General features: G+C 46.5%; 1 pseudogene; it reads right to left on the bottom strand.

Moving 5' to 3' along the window:
• Positions 1–13,480: 13,480 nt before the first annotated feature.
• On the bottom strand, positions 13,481–13,970 carry LOC136455377 (NDR1/HIN1-like protein 10; annotated as a pseudogene).
• Positions 13,971–16,802: the final 2,832 nt, after the last annotated feature.

Genomic DNA, 16,802 nt, shown 5'->3' with positions numbered 1-16,802 from the left:
CCGAACCAGAGGTCTCCGCGCCACCCCTCCATGCTCGTGGCAGATCTGGTCTGGTGAGTGGGGGATTGGGAGAGCAACTTCAGGCTCCTGCCGATCTGATGGGGATTAGCAACTCGTAATCACAGTCAAGTCGACTTTGCGTGCAGCAGCGACATCCTCTCCTCCCCTGCCTTTGGCGGTTCCGATCAGGCGGCACCTCACGCGGTTCATGTTCACATGCCTCTCAAGAGCAACTAGTACTAGATTGATTGATGATTGTTTGCGTTTGTTCAAAGAAGGTGCCGCCATTGTGCTGGATGCCTGGAGGCCTGGATCGTTCTGCAGCTGTAGCGGTTAATTTTGTACAAATGTTTTTTTTTTAATTTCTAGGGACCCGATCCCATATACAATGTACGAATCAGATATGGTGTGTGAATCTAAAAACCATTTTAATGAATTTGGAAGCGCAAGAGAGTTAATTAGCAGGTGTGGTCTATTCAATGTGTAGAGTGGATCTTAGCCGTCTCTCCGGGCTGGGATGTTACATGTATGCCAACTTCATGAAGCACTGTCGTGGAGATGTGTTCACTGATCACTTGTACCTAGCTGCAAGAAGTTACACTTTGGGTTTGTTCAAGTGGCACATGCAGAAGATCTATGAGTTTGCTCCAGATGCCATACAATACCTAGAGGACCACCACAATAGGGTTTGGTATAGATGTGGATTTTCATAGAATAGTAAATGTGATTATTTGACTAATAATGTTTCTGAGAGTTTCAATGCTCAGATTAGGCACTTGAAAGGTGTTTTGTTGCATGAACTAGTTGATGGGACAAGGGAGTTGACAATGGAAAAGAGACGTTTAAGGAGGCAGATTGGTAGGAATCTGCAAGATGGTATACTCCCTAGTGTTATCAAGGACCTAAACACTGTAAGCAAGAACCTGAAAGTTGTTAAGGTTGTCCAGACTCATTTGGATATAGCAGAAGTGACATTGCTTGATGACTGGAACAACCAGAAGAGGCACACTGTGGACTTGCAGCATCATTCTTGCTCATGCAGAGAGTGGCAAGTCACCGGCAAGCCATGCAAACATGTGTTGGTATGGATACTATCACAAAGGGGAATAAAAATTGCAGACTTTGCGCATGAGTAATCATTTGTTCAGAGATTCAGGGCTGCATATGCTAAGAGAGTTGAACCAATGCCAGACAGATCACAGTGCCCAGAGGTTGACCTTGGGTTCAAAGTTTGGCCACCTCTACTAGGAAGAGCGGCTGGTAGGCCCAGAGTAGTAAGAATCAGAGGAAGTAATGAGAACAATGCTACTAAGAAGAAGGTGAGGTGCAAAAGGTGTGGTGAATTGGACCACTTTGCCAAGACTTGTAAGAAGCCAGAGTTAGGGGAAGATGGAGAGGTTGGGTTGAATTCAAAAGCAAAAAGGCAAGTTTTTTTTACTACAGGTCTCTTTCCAATTGTAACACAATTTAGTAATTATTTCCTAACAATATTGTGACATTTACAGAAAAAAGCAACTAGAAGAAGTAGAAGAAGATGAGGACACTGCTGGATCATCACAAGTCAAGAAGAGGACACCTAAGAAGAAGAAAACATCTAAGAAGAAGAAAACACCTAAGAAGAAGAAGACCCTAGCAAAAAAGGAGAAGAAGGCGGCGGCGGCTCTAGAAACTAGTGTTGTTCATAGCCTCAAGGACTTTTTAAACAACATGGAAGCTTAAAGTTCAAGTTCTACTTGTGTGCATGTGAACAGGCCATGTCTTTTGAAGATGATGTTCTGCCTGTTGTGCCATGTAATCTCTTGAACCTGTAGTTGTGCCTATGTGCCTATGAACTGGATGAGGCGCGACCATGTATTTGTGCCTATGTGCATGTGAACTGGATATTAGGTAGTCTGGTGCATGCTTCTGAACCTTTATGTGTGTTATGGTCAGAAGTGGATCTGCATTAAGCCTGTCAATGTTAACTGCTTGTACTGGTGAACCCATTTATGTGTTCTGATCATATTGATGAGCTTGTGTTGATGAACCTATTTCTGTGAAAGTTGGTGTTTCTCACCACAGATTAAATAAAAATATATGTTGTTCCTTCCTGACATGTGCACAGGAGAGAAATAGCAACGGATAAGTGTTGGCAGAACTGAATGGCCTCTGTACGTGGCCACAAACTGATCATCTGGATGCTTAAAATAGTGGGCTTCTAATGGAAATGGCATCCACCTATAGTCCCATTCCAAACTTTTTATTTTGTCCTGACACTGTCAAAAAATTTATTTGCTAGAAGACACTTGGAAGTGTCCTACAATAAAGAAATTTTAATGTTCTATAACAAGCTTCACATAAGCTTAGGGTCCAGTACCAAAATTATCCAAAAAAAATATAGTCACATAAACACTGAAAAAATATTTATATAACCATGACTAAAACAGAGTCACATACATATTCAGATTAACACTGCTAACACACATGATACTTCCTCTTTGCCTTCCAAAAATGCTCCAACACTACTAACACTGCTAACTAATAGGGTATGCAACTAACATGCTCCTAACCTATAGACTACTTCACTTCCAAATTGTTGCAACTAAGATTGTTACAAATAGGTTCAGCATCACCAAAGCAACTAATGCATCACCTACGTCAAAAGGCTTGCCCAATTCTCCATTCTTCAAATCTTTGATCTCTAGCTTCAAATTGGCAATGTCAACCTTCAAGTCAGCTATCTGAACCTTCATGTCCAGCATCTCCACCATCATGTCGCTATTCTGTTATGTGCCAACAGGAGCATCAAGAACAGCAGGGGCAACAGATGTGGGCTGTACAAAATCCACTTCGACACCCTCAAGCAGGTTTGGATGATTGGCACGTAAATACTCAAGGTACTGGTCCTCGAACCAGTATTCCTTACAAGTATCATCATTCTGCAAATCACAAACAAATCAAAACCCGGCTCGTCGGTAGCCGTTCGGTGCCCGAGTTCCAACTCCAGGTGAGCTATCCCACTTTCACCTACTCATTGTCGAGGTCGTTTGAGACATTGTTTGGTTCGCGAAAAGTTTTTCTAAAAAATGCTACAGTACCTATCACATCGAATCTTGTGATACGTGCATGGAGAATTAAATGTAGACGAAAAAAAAACTAATTGCACAGTTTGGTTGGAAATTGCGAGACGAACGTTTTAAGCCTAATTAGTCCATGATTGAACACTAATTGCTAAATAAAAACGAAATTGCTACAGTAGCTAAATTTCTAACTTTTCACCAACTAAACACGGGCTGAAGCCAGTGATTTCTACACACTGTCGAGATTGACTGCTTCCATTGGACATGCATTGCATCCCCATGCGGCCATGCCTTCCCTTTCGGACCACAAACGCAATCTGCCTCTAAGGCCCTCCACAATGTGAGCTGTGTCTGGTACTGTTCACACATGCCAGTCCACAGTGATGCTGGATTGACTTTCGAGCTGTAGCGTGTAAAAGTGACGCTCGAAAAAGTAACATATTCTTTATCGTTTGTCCGTAGTCTTACAGCAACAGTACGATACTAGTTTTTTATTATTTTGTTTGGAGCATCGGCGCAACTACTTTCTCCTCTCCCAGTTTTCATGGCATCGCTTCAAATTGGCATTGCCTACCACAGCGTGTGAAGTGAAGCCTGAATGCTCTCTCCTCTTTTGGCACCACTCAAGCACAACATTGTGGAAGGCCTAACATGGTTCTTAACTGTTTGTTACAAGATCTCCAAGCGAATCGAAGAACGTTTCGGTTGGTTTTTCTCCTTCGACGAGGATTCTGAGAGCTATCACGACTCCAGTAGGATTAAACTGGTGCTGTACTGTGGTTCTATTTTCGTTATCGCTCCATCGTTACCTGCTCTAAATGCTATTTCACTGAATGGTATATCACCACATCATTGGATTTCTTTTCCCTGGACCATGCGGACAGTGAGGATATATCACTGGATGAGTTGGAAAAGGAACTTGAGGAGCACAAGGACTACGATGTGAGTCAAGGGCCATTGATATTTCTATTTCTAAATCACACATCTCTATCATTATATCAAATAATCTAAAGTAACCCCTAAATCTATATCTAAATTATCCATCTCTGTCATTAATAAAATAATCACGGCGATGGCGAGGGAGAAGATATATATATATATATATATATATATATATATATATATATATATATATATATATATATATATATATATATACACACACCAGCGTATTTAATTGGAGCGCTTCTATTATTCGGTGTAATAAATCACCAGCGTAATTAAATTCCCGCTGACCATCCGTATTAGCACCCCCAATCCACGCTGATAGGTCTACGACCGTAAATATCGCAGGTCCAAAATTTACATACTCCGTATATAAATAACCCCAAACGGCGCTACCGGCGGCCCTTCCCCGTCCTGGAGGCGGCCGCTGCGGCCCTTCCCCCCTCCCGTCGGCGGCGCCCTCTCCCTCCCACCGGCCGGCGGCGCTCCCTCCCCTCCACCGCAGCGGCCGACGGCCTTCCTCTGCTCCCATGCCGACTGATCCCGCGGATCCATTGGGGAGGCAGCGGATGGTGGCGCGTGGTGGCTTACCCACCCTCCTGGATGTGACCGCGGCGGCCCCGATCCTCCCGGCTGCGACGGCGGCGGCGCGGCCATCCCTGCACGGATGGCGCCTGTCGTAGATTTCCTGACCTGTCCTGCATCTCTGTGGTCTGCGTATTGGTTGCTCTCTCATTTTGTCCCTTCTTTTTTCTGTTTCAATCCTCACTTCGGGCTACGTGCTTCGCTGGGCCAGGGCGGCGGCGGATCCTCGGTGATGTGCATTCCGCGCACGTGCTTCGCTGGCGCCCCCGGCGGTTGAACCAGGCGGGATTTGGACGGCGCCGTGGATCCAGGCGGCATTCCGCGCACGTGCGCTCGCGTCCTGGGAGCTCGTCTTCCTCGCCGCCGCCGTCGTGCGTGTCATCCTCGGCGCACACCCACGGCAAGCAGCGACCCCGTGCGGATCCAGTGCCTCATCGATGGTGGCATGGTGCGTCCCTCTGACAAATAGCGTCTTCGGCACGGGCAGCACCACCATTGGATCCGAACCAGAGGTCTCCGCGCCACCCCTCCATGCTCGTGGCAGATCTGGTCTGGTGAGTGGGGGATTGGGAGAGCAACTTCAGGCTCCTGCCGATCTGATGGGGATTAGCAACTCGTAATCACAGTCAAGTCGACTTTGCGTGCAGCAGCGACATCCTCTCCTCCCCTGCCTTTGGCGGTTCCGATCAGGCGGCACCTCACGCGGTTCATGTTCACATGCCTCTCAAGAGCAACTAGTACTAGATTGATTGATGATTGTTTGCGTTTGTTCAAAGAAGGTGCCGCCATTGTGCTGGATGCCTGGAGGCCTGGATCGTTCTGCAGCTGTAGCGGTTAATTTTGTACAAATGTTTTTTTTTTAATTTCTAGGGACCCGATCCCATATACAATGTACGAATCAGATATGGTGTGTGAATCTAAAAACCATTTTAATGAATTTGGTTTGAATCGATACTACGAATCTTTGGCTTATGAATTTCTGCTTCTACTCACTATTTATTTACATGTTTTGTCTTGTGAATTCTTCGGTTCTTCCCATGACATGTGTGTTGCTGCCCGCGATTGTCACGGATCATGCAGGCACAGGTGTGGATCCTTGCGTGATGAATTCCGATGGACATCCGTGTGGTTCAAATGACTTGCTTATTTACTTGTAATGTGGTCATCAAGAATAATTTATTTACTCAGGGATAATTTATTTACTTGTACGAGAGTGACTATTACAACAAATTTAATTATGCACAGGTCCGGACAGAATTATTTTCTTAACAAAATCATACTATCAGTAATAAAAAAAATCAAATCCGAACGGTGACTGGATGTCCTGGCGATTAGCACAAACGAATTTACCGCTCACGGAACATGATGGAATTATTTTATTAACAAAATAATACTATCAGTAATAAAAAAAAGTCAAAACGGTGACGAGATGCTCCGGTGATTAGCGCATGCGAATTTACTGCTCACGGGACATGACGGAATTATTTTCTTAACAAATTGGTACTATCAGTAATAAAAAAAAGTTAGAGCGGTGACCGGAGTGATTAGCACATGCGAATTTACCGCTCAAGGGACATAACAGAATTATTTTCTTAACAAAATGATACTATCAGTAATAAAAAAAATATGAACGATGATCGGACGGCCCGGTGCTTAGCACTGACGAATTTTCCTCTCACGTGACAAGACGGAATTATTTTCATAACAAAATGATACGGAGTACTACCAGTAATAAAAAAAGTCTGAACGTGAACGGATGCCCCAACGATTACCACAATCGAATTTACCGCTCACAGGCCAGGATAGAAGTATTTTTTTAACAAAATGATACTATCAGTAATAAAAAGTTAGTCCGAACGGTGATCGGACGTCCCGGTGATTAGCTCAGGAGAATTTATCTCTTACAGGACATGATGGAATTATTTTCTTAACAAAAATATAGTATCAGTAATAAAAAAATCCGAACAATGACAGGACATGATGGAATTATTTTCTTAACAAAAAGATAGTATCAGTAATAAAAAAAATCCGAACAATGACCGGACACCCGGTGACTAGCACAGGAGAATTTACCTCTTACGAGACATGATGGAATGTTTTTCTTAACAAAATGATACTATCAGTAATAAAAAATAATAGTCCGAATGTGACCGGACGCCCGGACGATTACCCCAGTCGAATTTACCGCTCACAGACCAGGATAGAATTATTTTCTTAACAGAATGGTACTATCAGTAATAAAAATAGTCTGAACGGTGATCGGACGCCCAGTGATTAGCCCAGGAGAATTTACCTCTCACGGGACATGATGGAATTATTTTCTTAACAGATAGTATCAGTAATAAAAAAATCCGAACGGTGACCGGACGCCTCGGTGACTACCGCAGGAAAATTTACCTCTCATAGGACATGATGGAATTTTTTCTTAAGAAAAAGATAGTATCTGTCGGGTTCATAAACTCAGGGTCCTTCGTGGACTGGCTTTCCCGCAAAGACTCGGTCCAAACAGACAACGCGTAACTCATGGGTTGGCCCAAGAGTCTAAAACAACATGTAGAAGGGCGGTCCAGTCATCGACCGGAAGGTCTGGGCGAGGAAGAACAGCGCCCGCTTGTCGACTCCGGCCCACCTCTCCGGCCGGAGCGCTCACTTCGGTCTCCCACCGCCTCCGGACGGTCTCTCCGACCGCAAGGCCTGGCAAAGCACTACCTCCGACTCCGACCCCACGTCTCCGACCGTGGTATGCAGAGACCCTGCTCACCGCTCTTCTCCAACTGGCGCAACCAGAGCCGACTGGAACCAACCGACCGGGGACGCCCGCTCGAAAAGGACCAAGGAACGAACAAAGAAAACAAGGCAAGGCACTCAAGTCAAACCATGATACCAGGGTCCGTACCCTGTTACCTGCAGGAACAGTACTCTGCAACCGTCCTGACACAAACAGTATTGTAGGCGCCGATATTTTCCTCTACAGTATTGTAGGCGCCGTTAACTCCCATACGGTAAGGCCCCCCACATGCCTCTGGGTATCGACAGTGTTGTGGGCGCCGGGATTTACCGTACCGAGTGAACATGGTGAAACTCCTCACATGCCCCTGGGCATCAACAGTATATGCAGGTGCCGACATCTACCATACCCGAAACAAGACGACGTAACCTCCCACATACAACCGACATCCAACAGTGTTGTGGGCGCCTACCATCCTCCTGTATCCGTCAGCGTGGGCAACAAGACTTAGAAGCATACGAATTCTCTCCCTCTCACTTGTAAGGCCAAACCGCTAGGTTCGGACCTTAAGCACACGATTGAACACTTAGCTCATAGAGAAGCTCCCGTCGCTCTCGGCCCTTCCGACCGGAGCCGACTGGACCTCTCGTGCACCCCATCTTTCTCATTCTCGTTTGTAACATCACTGCAAAATTCGAGCACCTGGGCTCAGGAATAAAGTCACCGACCGACTCAAACTGAACGTATGGCACATTGCCGAACCAGTATAAACTCTGTGTCATTGAGTGTTAGACCACCTTCGATCACAACGTACGACAAAACTATAAATATTTACTCGTTGGTCATTTTCTGCACCTGACACTGTCAGTAGTAAAAAAAGTAAGAACGGTGGCCGAACGTCCTGGTGATTAGCATAGGCGAATTTACCGCTCGCTGGCCAGAACGGAATTATTTTTTTAACAAAATGATACTATCAGTAATAAAAAATAGTCCAAACGTGACCGAACGCCCCGATGATTGCCACAGTCGAATTTACCGTACTAATTACACATGAGTCCGGATAATGGCCAAAGTAATTAGCACAGACAAATTTACTGCACACGGACTCAATGGAATTATTAATAGACTTAAATGATAATAATAGTAATAAAAAAACTTCTTCAGAGATTTCTATGGTAATTAGCTCAGCCAACTTTACTACGCACTTGTCCATCCGGAATTATTTGCAGACTCAAATGAGAATAGTACTGATAAAAAACCAAATTATTTATTTCAATTAAATCACCAATCGAGAAAAGTCTTGAACGTCTCCGCTGATTATGCTCTCCGTGCATTTATGACGTGTCAATGCATGTGATAGCCGTCTCCTTTTTAGGCCTCGTTCCTCCCTAGAGTGTACTTCTTATCTCATCGAATATTTAGTATTAAATATAGACTAAAAATAATTAATTACACAGTTTGCGACTAATTTACGAGACGAATCTTTTAAGCCTAATTAGTCCATAATCTGACAGTGTGGTGCTACAGTAACACATGTGTTAATCATGAATTAATTAGACTTAATAAATTCGTCTCACGTATTACTGACGAATTCTATAATTTATTTTTTATTAGTATCCGAACACCCTATGCGATATTTCCATTTGACACTCAATGTGACATCAAAACTTTACACCTAAATTTAAACACGGCCTTACTACTAGTCGGTCATGCATGTGACAGCCAAAGAAAATTTTATTTTGATTCCGTACATGGCGTTAGCAATTCTTTGACCGTACACGGCCTTACTACTAGCGGGTCTTATTAGTCAGCTTATTCGCTGGCTTATAAGTTATGGTATAGTATTTTCTCTTTTGAAAAATTAGCCATACAAATTAACGCAAACAGCTTTACAGCCAGCCGAACGAGCCCCAATGTTCTTATGTTAATGCTCTGCCGCGGACACCAGGCCGCTCAGTTGGACATCAATGCTTATAGTTAAGTGTGTAGTAATAATCCGCCACATGCATTGACAACTCGCCGGACTTGCCATCTTCTTGTTAAAAAAATCTCATATATTGGAGGTCACATGCTAAAAGCAAGTTCAGAAAGGATTATCAGTAAACAGGGCCAGAGTACAGCCTTTTTGTTTTGAAAACGCAGGCCCGTTCGCTGGTCTGAAACTTAGCTGAAATTGACTGAAAACACTGTTCCGGCTGAATTGTTGTGAGAGAAAAACACTGTTCCGGCTAAACAAAGAAGCCGAACAAACCATTTTCAAGACAAGCGAACGGGGCCAGGAGAGCTGCATTTCATTGCATTAAAGAGAAAGCAGAGTACAGCCTAATACAAGTCTGATACATGCAAAAAGGATTGTTAAGTTATATCATCTCAACATATATGAACTACCACACATTGTATATGAAGAAGCAACTACCATCAGTAAAAGCTAAAAACAGTGTTCTGCCACCAGTAAAAGCATTTTGAAGCTACTCAGATAAATAGTTGTAGCCTTTAGGATTTAGGTAATAATAAAATTGAAAGATAAATACAGGAAACTAGTATAGACATTCAGCTAAAACCACATGTTACTGAAACCACAAAGATAATATAGTGTGATTAGCTTATGCAGTATGTATTTGGATTCAGTAGCTGACTGTTGGATTAGCTGATCGGGCTGCAACAAGCCTAGGGTGCAAGCTCTCTTCCGCACATTTACATACATATGTAGCCATATTTATTCCCCAGAACAGGCCCTACTACCAGAAGATAAAAATCAATAAAAGCTGAAATTCACTTCAAGCTACAATCTTGCTTTCCAATTGTGTCCTTGCAAATCTTTAGAACTACCAAACAAAAGTATCCAGAATTGCATATCAATGAAACCACCCAGAACTGCCAAACAACAGTGATAATGCATGAGGTGTATCTTTATTTCAAAAGAATGTATTAATTCAACAATGAAAGGTTCATTTCTAACAGAACAAAATTATCTAGGAAATCATACAATGTCTAGATATTGTTCTGTAACGAGCATAAAAATACCAGTGCATTTTGAGCAGTACATCATCATTATCAGCATCAACTAGATATACGCATGGCATAAAAAACACTAAGTTTGGCATTTCAAAAGATAAGTTATGAGACACAAACTTTTTGGCTTCAGAACGAGAATAATTTAGAGAGGCATAAAATGTACTATTAGCAAGATGCATGTAACCAGCAGGATGCATGTAACCCTGTGGTGATGCTCCAGGTTGACTATTATACATGACAGGCTGGATGCCATATGGTGGTGGGAACTGCAATTGAATTATGCAAATGCAGTGACTATAATGTATTGCTCATTTAAAATTAAAGTGTCGGTGCAGAAAGTGACCAACAAATAAATATTTATAGTTTTATCGTACGTTGTGATCGGAGGTGGCCTATCACTCAATGACACATGGTTTATACTGGTTCAGGCAACGTGCCCTACGTCCAGTTTGAGTCGGTCGGTGACTTTATTCCTGAGCCCAGGTGCTCGAAGTTTACAGTGGGGTTACAAACGAGAAGGAGAAAGATAGGGTGTACAAGAGGTCCAGTTGGAAGGGCCGAGAGCGACAGGAACTCCGCTATGAACTAAATGATCAAGCGTGTACTTGAGGTCCAAACCTGGCGGTTCTGTGGTTGTGAACTAGTAAACTTGGTCGATCTAATGAATCTGGAATTCCCTTTGGATTAACTGAGTTTCTTGGGAGAGAGTGCATCCCCTTTTATAGATGAAGGAAATGACCTTACAAGTGAGATGGAGGGAATACATATGCTTCTAAGTCTTGCTGCCCACGCCGGCGGGTACAAGATGATGGTAGGCACCCACAACACTGTTGGATGTCAGATGCACGTGGGAGGTTATGTCGCCTTGTTCGGGTATGGCAGATGTCGATACCTGCATATACTGTTGATGCCCAGAGGCATGTGAGGAGTTTCACCATGTTCGCTCGGTACGGTAAATCCCGACGCCCACAACACTGTTGATGCCCAGAGACATGTGGGGGGGGCTTCCGTATGGGAGTTAACGGCACCCATAATACTGTAGAGAAAAATATCGGCGCCTACAACACTGTTTGTCAGGGCGGTTGCAGAGTACTGTTCCTGCAGGTGTACAGGGTACGGTCCCTGGTATCGTGGTTTGACTTGAGCGCCTTGCCTTGCTTTCTCCGTTCGTTCCCTGGTCCTTTCCGGCGGGCATCCCTGGTCGGTTGGTCACAGTCGGCTCTGGTTGCGCCAGTCGGAGAAGAGCGGTGAGCAGGGCTTCTACGTACCCCGGTCGGAGACGCGGGGTCGGAGTCGAAAGTAGTGCTTTGGCCAAGCCTTTTGGTTGGAGAGGCTGTCCGAAGGCGGCTAGAGTCGGAGCGAGCGCTCCGGTCGGTGAGGTGGGCCGGAGTCGAAAAACGGGTGCCGCTCCTCCTTGGCCAGACCTTCCGGTCGGTGATTGGATCGCCCTTCTGGCCTGTTTGTTCAGATACTTGGGCCGGCCCATGAGTTGCTCACTGTTTGCTTGAGCCGAGCTTTTTGTTGGAAAGCTGGTCTGCGAGGGACCCCGGGTTTATAAACCCGACACAAAGTTTGATTAATGAAGTACAACCTTCTGAAAAGAATGACTCAAAACAGTTACACTTTATTAATGCTCAAACAATTAAATGGCACAAATATATCATGAGAAGCCCTTTCAGAGAAAAAAAAATAGATGCAAGTCTGCTCGTTTCATGGAATACTGTATATCTGTCTGTAAAATCATCATCTTACAGATATAACTACTGTTCACAAAACTTTCTGTTCTACTTAATATTGTAATCAATTCAGAAAACAAGAGAGACCAATTCAGAAATCTTAGATTGGAGGGAAAAATAACAATAGCTCTTAATGGCAAAATTATTTTTGTCAGCAAACTAGTGCTCTCTTCGGTGATGTTTACTGAGAAAACTAATTCATATCTGATACCAGTATTTTTTTACCTGCATTTAGTTCAAAATCATGTTCTACAGATGATGAAAAAACATGTAGCAGTAGTACACCTACAAATCAAAGATTAATTTATCTTGCAGTTCACTAAACATTTATCGATCTCGAGTCCAGACTTAGCAGCCGGTCATAAACACACACGAGATGACGAGATCAAACCATAATTGTATTTACACAAGCAGATAAATTACACAAGGGGAGATGGAGGGTTGTCTCACATTGTAGTGACGTCAGGAGCGCGCGTCGTCGTGGGTAGTGGTGGCTGCCGCCACTGTGGCCTCGTCCTCCTCAGAGCTCGAACCACCAGCTCCTCCCAGAGTGCCGCCTGATGGGGGTGCGCCGCCACATCCCACGCCGCTGCTGCCTCCTTGGCCCTCATGGAAACTACAGCCGCCGCATCATGGACCTACATCGGCTGCCGCTGCTCGGATCTGCGCCACTGCCGCATCTCGAGCCCACGCCTCCGCATCCCAAGCCTGTCCATGGCCGCCTCTTAGACCCGAGCCGAATCCGAGACCTCCTCACCGGATCGAGATCTTCCTTGTAGAATCGAGCTCCTCCATGAGGAAGAGAGCACCGGGTGGGAGAGCTGCGGAGAGGGAGCAGGAGAGAGCGAACAGAAGAGGGGGTGCGGAGGGAGCGGCGGCTCGATAGATAGGCTATGTCCGTGTGTGTTATGACCTAGGGTTGGGTGGGAGGGATAGATGGGCCAACTGTGGGCTTGGAGGCCGCACGTGAAAGGTTCATCTTTATTAAATATTTTTCCCTCAAAAAATTAATTATTTTATTATTTTAACTAATTAAGACAGGTGAATATTCTAATCAAAATAGTACTTGTAACTAAAATATTTTTACTTGAAATAGACTGCATATATGTTGTTGCGTAAAAGTACAAAAAATTTTGAAAATCATTTACGGTTTTCTATAGTTTAAATAAATTTCTACATGTATATATTACGTTTCAAATAAAAGTACGTGTTTCAAAATTTACGTGCTTATATTAAATTTTGGTCCATGATCATTTCATAAATATTTCGAACATTTTTAAGAAAGTGGGACTACATGTTCACAAATAAATACTAAAAAAAACTGAATCCAAGCACATTCAACAAAAAAACTTATTTTTTTTGTGAGATGAACTTATTTGTGCTTAGTCATGAACTCATTTGTAGTCATGAACTTAGTCATGGAAGCTCGGCCGCACCTCCATCGTGCTCTTCCGGTCCTGCCGCGTCCGCGGGAAGTCCACGTACCCGAACCGCTCGCCGCCGTAGAGCGCTACGGCGTCCAGGCGCCGGTACAGCACGGCCTGCTTCCGGTTCGGGTTGCGGATGCAGGATGCTGACGCCCACGGTGAGGTTGTAGCGCAGCAGCTGGGTGCCGTTATTGGCGTTGGCGTTGGCGAGGTCGAAGCGGGTGAGCTGCGCGGAGTCCACGGACGCCCTGAGGCTGCTGGGCTGGTAGATGAGCCAGAGCACCAGCGCCACGACGCCGAGCGCGATGAGCACGAGCGTCAGCACGCGGAAGGCGTGGCAGAAGAGCGCGTACGCGTCACGGCTGCGCGCCGGCGGGCGGACGCCGGCACCGGCGGCCGTCGGTGCTGCGGGAGGGATGGGCGGGCCGTAGTAGGGCTGGTCGAGGTGGTGGATCTTGTGCTCGTGGCTGGCCATTGCCTTCTGCAACTTCTGATCCACGAACAAGTGTTGCTGATGAGATTATCAGCTACATATATCCATGGACACGTCTATGTACACAGCACAGGCCGTACGTTGTGGCGATTTCTGAGGATCTCACGGGACTTTTACTGGCTTACGGCCGTTGTAATGTTTGGGAAAGTGGCGCAGGCGTCCTTGACTCACAGGAATGTTCATCAGTTCAAGCAAGGATCGGACTGCGACTGGAACTTGGAAAAGGCAGGCGGGCAACGAACGAGGAGGTGAATTATAGCGTCTGCCCGTTGAAAAGCGAAGTCCCAGAAGAATTGGCATTTTATGAGTGGGTGTAACTGTCTTCATATTTTTGGTGAGTACCAAATGGCGGTGTTTGGTTTCCCTGAGTCATGTCATATCGGATATTTAACACTAATTTAAAGTATTAAATATAGACTAATTACAAACTAATTGCATAGATAGAAACTAATTTGCAAGACGAATCTATTAAGCCTAATTAGTCCATGATTTGACAATGTTGTGTTACAGTAAACATGTGCTAATGATGGATTAATTAGGCTCAATAGATCCGTCTCGCGAATTAGTCATGTCTTCTGTAATTTATTTTATAATTAGTATCCGAACATCCGATGTGAGACCTCATGTGACACCCGATGTGACACCTCCTAAACTTTACTCCCGGCGTGTGAAAGGGCCTCGGGTTTGGTGGCAGGATAAGACGCGGCCCATCAGTGTTTGAACATGGCCGCACAATATTTTTGTTCTATATTAAGATCGAGAAATAGTGAAAGGTACAACTAAGCGCCACAAATAGCACACTAGGGGATATTGTTATACAATCGGCTCTGCCCTCCCTAGCAGAAGGAGATCATGAGCCATTACTCGCTAATCATGCTACCTAGCCATCACCGGCGATTAGACGCGCTTACGTGCGTGGCGCCTCGGTCGCTCTCCCTGTGGTTCCGGAAAGAGTTGTCACATTGCCTCAGCCTGCGAGGGATTGAGCTGGTCGACGAAGATGCTGTCGTAGACGTTCTTGGCTGTCATGTGGAAGGCGGCCTCGTCTGCCCGTCAATGAATTCCATTTCATTCATCATCAGCACCTCTCCCGCTTAGAAACCGGAACGCGGGAGAGTGGCTGTGCAGCGATCCCCCTGCTGCGGGTCAGCAACCTTGGTTGTGCCTCCACAGTCGGCAACAACAGCGGTAGCGATGGCGATGGCGCCTTACGCAGGAACTTGTCGGTGAATCGCCTGAGCCTCTGGGCGGCGGAGTCAGCTGATCTAGGAGGGGTGGCCACATTCGTGCCTATGGGGGTGGTGTCGGGGCTTTGTGCACACGCCTTGGCATCCACAATGTTGTGGTGGCCTCCTCGAGGTGGCAATAGGAATGCTTCGGAATCCACGGTGCCAGGTTGTCCCTCTCGCGGTGGTGTGACGTGTGGCTGCCCCTGCACAGGCGACAGCGTAGGTGAGCCCGTCACCCACTGAGCTGCCTTTGTTGGCGAACTGGTGTCTGCCAGCGATGCTTCCACTTCCTAAGGGCCAGTCGCCCCTGCTGGTCGGCTGACAGCGAGCGAAGCGGTGAGCTCCTCCAGCATTAGGTTGACCCATGCGGGAGGTCCCGCACGCGCGCACTCCAACAACTCCAACGGATCTGGCTCGTGGAGGTGTGCATCACCCGAAGTAGCGGTGTTGTCACCGTAGTCAGTAGGCGCGTCCGTGCTGGTGTCCCTTGCCGGCTTACTCTGGCGTCGCCTGCGTCATCGTCGGGTACCATCAGCGCCCCCCGTGGCATCCAACACAGCGATGGGCTGCCATGGGGCACGTGCTGGGAGGCTGATGGGTCGCTGCCACGAGCAGCGTTCCATGATAGGTCGTCGCCCTTCGCCTTCGTCGTCGAAGCAGACCTGAGCCACTTGCAATCCTTGGCGAGGTGGCGGAAGCCATGGCAGCGCAGGCAACGCCGAGGCAATCGACAAGTTGCTACTCCGTGCGAGTAGGAGAGGCAGTTGAAGCGTCTGCTGTGAAGCTCTATGGGAATCTTCTGGGCCTGCGAAAGCTGCATTGGACCACGGTGAGGCTCAACCTAGGCAGCCGCAGAAATCTGTCTCCTGCCATGGAAGGATTTCACTCCACCCATCGGCGTTGGGGTGGATACCTGTCCACGACGGCCAAGGCATTGGCCAGCAGGGACGCGGACATCCATAGGCCGAGCAGGCATGCCGCACAATAGCTATGGGTGTGGACGGCTGCGTCTCCTCTGTCTTCGTCGAGATCCCTGTCGTCTGGTGTCCGCTCCACCATGGCCCCCGCCCACGACTGGGCGAGTCTGAGCACGTGGCGGGGATGGAGATACCGGTTTCACCGGGCGACGAAGGGCATCAAGGTAGGATGTGGGGTGGTTGTCGTCGCACTCGCCGTCGTCGTCCTCCCATCGACGTCGCTTCGAGCGCCCTCCGACGAAGCAACCTGGGTAGAACGGGGCTGCACCCGGAGAGAGGGAGGAGGAGCGGGTGGTGTCCGGCGTCACCACGTTGGGTCCCAAAGGTTCGGATGTGGCCACGGTGGCGGCGGCATCCAGACCCACCGGTAGACAGTGCGGGGACATGCCGGACACGTCCATCTCGCCTTGCCTCCGCGCTGGCCGTGGCGGCGTCACCTTCTGAAAGGATCAAGATGCCCAAGAGGGGGGTGAATTGGGCTAATTCTAAATTTCTTTGTAATAATTAAGTTCTATGGTTAGCCCAATTAACCCCTTGTGCCTAGAAAGTGTGTCTATTGATCTACTGCATAAAAGTTTAGCAACCTGTGTTCCAATCCTACTCTAGCA

Source organism: Miscanthus floridulus, chromosome 5 (genome assembly GCF_019320115.1).
Source record: "Miscanthus floridulus cultivar M001 chromosome 5, ASM1932011v1, whole genome shotgun sequence".
NCBI lineage: Eukaryota > Viridiplantae > Streptophyta > Magnoliopsida > Poales > Poaceae > Miscanthus > Miscanthus floridulus.
The sequence above is the reverse complement of the archived record's forward strand: the minus strand, read 5'-3'. Positions and strand labels throughout refer to the sequence as shown.